The following is a 5,051-nucleotide window of genomic DNA, read 5'->3' on the forward strand; positions in this document are numbered from 1 at the left end:
CCTCTAAAATATTATCTTTGCTTCTAATAGCAGCTGATTCACTCAACAAGGATATTTGGACTCTGTGTCGTGGGCATTGCAGGGGTCTCCTGGCAGTGGGGAGTCCCTTGGAGCAATCCCTGCTCATCCCAGTCATGCCAATGGTCCCCACTGGGTGGGATGCTGGGGGTGCAATGCAAGATGGCACCACCAGCTGTGCAGGACTGCCCTGACCTGCCTGTGCGATGCACCACCGACATCACCTTGGGCATGATAGACTGGATATAACGGAGACATTTTTTACAGGGAAAGTGGTGAAACACTGGCCCAGGTTGCCCAGAGAGGTGGTCGATGCCCCATCCCTGGAAACACTCAGGGTTAGGCTGAACGGGGCTCTGAGCAACCTGATCTAGTTGAAGATGTCTCTGCCCATGGCAGGGGGTTGGACTAGATGCCCTTTCAAGGTCCCTTCCAACCTAAACCATTCTATGAGTCTATGATTCTATGAGCAAGAACTGTTCCAGTGCCTGTCATGTTTGCCCGAACTGGGAGGACTGGGTTGGGGTCCTTGCTCTGGCGCTATCTGCTGAGTGTCAGGAGGTGCACATGAGGCTGATGTTTGGTGGCAGTTTAAGTGGCACAAGCAGACCTGCCAGCAGCCCCCTGCATTTCTCTGCTCCAGTCCACCCATCCCGCGTCCACCCCTCACCTTCTGATGTTCACACTGGCTTTTGTGGAGCCACCTGAATTAAACTAAACAAAAGTTTAAACCCCATTTTTTTGGAGCCCACCCCAATTTTTTTGGAGCCCACATCTGTTCCCTGACCCATAGTTACACCGGAGACATATGGATAGTGATAAGAATATTAGTCATAGCAAGATTTGGCTCTACAGCTTGGATTAAATCAAATACTGAGTTAAAAACAACACCCAGACTTGGCTCCACAGTGACTCCCTGGACTCGGCAGGCATCACTTGAGCAAGCGGCAGACGGAGCTTGGGGCAACATCTTGCATTTGGGAAGAGCAGCTCTTCCCTGCTGGTTCACCCTCAGGCACGGAGTTGTATTGGGGCAGGTGTTAATTGCATTTCTGGAAATCAAAGCGGTCGTTGCTGGGGTTGATCGCTGGTTTTTGCTTTGCTGCTTTCCCCCAAGTGCTGCCCCTCCGTGCCCCATGCTTGCTGGTACATGGGCTTTCCTTTCCCATCTGCACGGGAAAATACTTCACCCGGAGGGATGTCTTTCCTCAGGGACCCCCAAGCTTCCCTGAGCATTCACCACGTTCCAGGGACTTAACCCACTGCCCAAGCATGAAGTCCTGCAAAGGCAGATGCTGCTGTGGAGAGTTCACTTAACGCCAACCCTGAGCACAAATCCTGGGAAAGTACACTTGCAGCTGGCTGCAGCGGGAGCTGTAGGGAGCAATGGGATGCGGGGATGGGGAAGAAATGGAGAAATGGGAAGGTTTAACAGCATGATCATTGCTCTCTCTGTGTGTTGTGGCGGCTTTTTTTTTTCTTTTAAATGCTGGAAAAAAGCCCTTTAGGAGGATTTGGATGACCGCGCTACAGGACCTCCCACCACCACCGGGCATTCCTGGTGAGTGTGGGGCTGCATTTGGGGGTGCAGAGGCTGCAAGAGCCCCAACATCCTCCACTATCCACCCCCATGTCCCAGCACGATGGGAGGTCCAGCCCAACTGGAGGGCTCTCACCTCCTGGCAGCATCACCGATCGTCCCCATGAAACATCTTGCTGCATGTAAATCAGGGGCTTTCCAAGAGTTTCTCAAGGGAGTTTCTACCCACGGGCTCGCCTCAGTAAACCTCGCTTCCCTCCAGCTAGCTGGACTGGATGCAAGAGAGATGTTTAGGTTCCTCCTCTGCTGTGAGACTGATACGGCAACACGCTCACATTCAGCCCCTCAAGGAGAGCAAACTACCGAAGCCCTGCTTAGGGTTCAGGTTTGGTTTATTTTTGCTTTTCCAAAGGGAAAAAAACACCATTGCATAGCGGTGATCCCTGCAGAGACAAGTGGTTGCATCAAGCACGTGTGGCCTCTTCCAGAGCACCTCGCCTGCAGCCCTGAGAGTGCTTTGCTGATGTTACACCTATTTCCCAATGGAGGAACTGGCTTTATAAACCAGTGTTCCCCATTTGCTCAAGTTTTGGGCGCCTGGTTGGCATGATCCTGGGGTGCGATTCAGCTCTGCTTTGGCAGCCAACGATTCAGGTGTGTTTAATGGATCCTAACTAGATCTAATCTAATCTAATCCCATCTAATGGATACTGCTGGGGCGGAATTAGGAGCAGAAGCAGGGACAGACCTGGAGGGCTGCAAGTCACCCAACAGAGGGGAAAGGGAAGCTGGGGGCAGCAGCACCCACCACCACCATCACCCTGGTTTCCAGCAGGCAAAGCAGGCAGGGTTTCTGAGGTCATTTTGCTCCTTGCAACAGCCGCCTGTTTGCCCTGGGAGCTGCTTGTTTCTTGGCTCATGCGTACAACCAGCCTCAGTTCAGTATCAACAAGTGCCTGGCACCTCAAAGACTGAAGCACCCAAAGCAAGACAGAGTCCAAGCTGAGGCCGGTCAGCCTGTTGGTGGCAGAGAGGAAATGTCTCACCTCCATTTTGATGGGACTTGGGCAAACTCCTCTGGATGAAGCCCCAGCCCCTCTGCATCAGTCCTGCTGGGAGGTCTGAGAGGTCTTTTAAGATGAAAGAAGGTAGATTGAGATTGAACATAAGGAAGAAGTCTTTTATGATGAGGGTGGTGGGATACTGAGCACAGGTTGCCCAGAGAAGCTGTGGATGCCCCATCCCTCAAAGTGTTCAAGGCCAGGTTGGATGGGGCTTTGAGAAACCTCATCTACTGAAAGGTGTCCCTGCCCATGGCAGGGGGGTTGGAAGTAGATGAACCTTAAAGGTCCCTTCCAATCCAAACCTGTCTGTGATTTTACGACTTTATGGTTTAAACAGCACATTTGCCTTCTGCAGTGCTCCGGCAGCAGGACGGCGTTTCCCCCATGGGTCCACCTAAATTGTCACCCATCTGTACCAGCTACGGGGTAGGGCTGGCAGCAGTGGGAAGCAGAAAAATCCTGGATGGAGAGTAAGTAAGAAAACTCCTTGCCAAAGAAATTAGTTGAAGCAGGTGGTTCCAGCTCAGAGGAACTCAAATTTATATTCCCAAACGACATTCCGAGAGCTGCTCACAGCTCCATCAACAAGCACAGCACAGGCAAGGCAGATGTTTCGGCGAGTGCCAGCAGCTGGAATAGGATCGCTGGCTCAGCTCGGCTGCACCCATCACTCCAGATGGTAATTCGGGAAGGCAGTGTTCGAGGCTCATCCCAAAGGAGCCTGTATCGGGTGGCTGCAGGTCTGGCTGGCAGAATTGCACAGCCCTTTCTGAAACAAAGCCGGGCAGCGGCGCGCAAAGCCGGGCTGGAGGGAAGGCTCTGGGTTATTTATAGGCTCAAGCCTCGGAAAGGATCTCGGTGCAGAAAAGCACAGGGTGTGTGGGCCGTGCATGGGGCTAAAGCAGCCCTGTGACAGTGATAACAGGGTCGTACCGGTGCAGTCCACGTTGCGGGAGTGGCTCTCCCCAGGGCATGTCCCTGCCAAAGTTTTTTTGGCATGAGGGAATGGCAAATTTTTTGGATGCCCAGGCTCAGCATGGTGGGACATGGCTTGGGGAAACAAAGCCCTGCAAAGGGTGAAGGACACAAGGAGCACGCTATTGGGCCACCAAAGCAGATATCAGCACAGGTGAACGTTCAGGGCTGGAGGAGGACGCAGGGAGTGCAGCAGAGGCTGCTGCATCGCCCAGCCCCACACGCTTGTTTTATTTTCCGTATGCTGACCAAATGGCCAGGAACAAAAAGCAGCTCTGCAGTGCCTGCTGCCCCAGCCTGGCAGAAGCAGGGGGGTCAATGACATGTTCCCTACACAGCGAGGATATCAAACAGGTTCAGAGGCAGGGGTGGGAATACCAAATCTAACACCATTTTGGAGAGATGTGAATAAGGCCAAGGGGGATTCAGCAGAAGCCACCCCTAAGCTGCAAGTGGCTCTTGCAAGAGGCCACAGGAGAGCATACAAAGTGCCACCTTCCCCAGCTGCCCACAAGGCTTCCCAGAGCCAGGCACACTTCCACCCAAGTTGCAACTCAGCCAGCCCACCCCGGGGACGGGCATCAGCCCCCAGCCCTGGGCTGGTGGCTGCTCATACGAGCCATGCAGATGCCCAGGCAAATAAACAGGTAGAAACTGGGAGCTGGACTTTCCCTTGGGGCTTTTGGGGTGGCTGAGCGCAGAGGCAAGGTATGAAATACTGCAAAAGGGACCAGGAAGGGACGGGTATTGTGAAGGTGCCTCTTTATAGGGTTACAGCAGCTTCAGAGCACAGTAGCGTTTAACTGCTCATGCAAAAGCAGCCAGAGGCCCCTGGCCAGGCACACAGCAAGAGGAAAACAAGCACTGAGGCTCCAGCAGCATTCGTCTACACGCTGCCCTCCCCACCTCGCATCAGCAGTCGTTGGAGAACGGGGTCCAGGCGAGACTAGTCAGACCCCATCAACAGTTCATAGGCAGCATCACCCATCTGACCGGGGTGCAGTGCAGGTTGGTTAGGGGTCGGTGCTGGAGCAGCGCCCAGGACCACAGAGCCCCGCTTGGGACCCCTGCCCACGGGTGCTCCCTCCACCGCAGACGTTTACCTGGGTGCATGGGCAGGGGGGCTCAGCCCAGCCAGAGCCCACCGGGGCTGGGGAGAGGGCAGCCAGGCAAAGGGAGCACCAGATAAATACAGCCTGCAAAAGCACAGAGGAAACTGCACTTCCTTAAACTGCTGCAAAACATGATGGAAAAATTTAATAAAAGCTATTAGGCGTGTATCATTTAGCTGGCTTTTGCCAAGGCTTTTGATAAAATCTCACGTCAGAGACTATTAAAGCACCTTATCAAAGGTTAAAGGGGAAAAGTCCCTGTTCGGTGACAGAAAACAAAGACAGGGAGCATCTGTTCCTTGAAGCGAAAAGGAGCAAACACCGAGGCACAGCAGGGGCCAC

Source organism: Phalacrocorax aristotelis, chromosome 1 (assembly GCF_949628215.1).
Source record: "Phalacrocorax aristotelis chromosome 1, bGulAri2.1, whole genome shotgun sequence".
In the NCBI taxonomy this organism is placed as follows: Eukaryota; Metazoa; Chordata; class Aves; order Suliformes; family Phalacrocoracidae; genus Phalacrocorax; species Phalacrocorax aristotelis.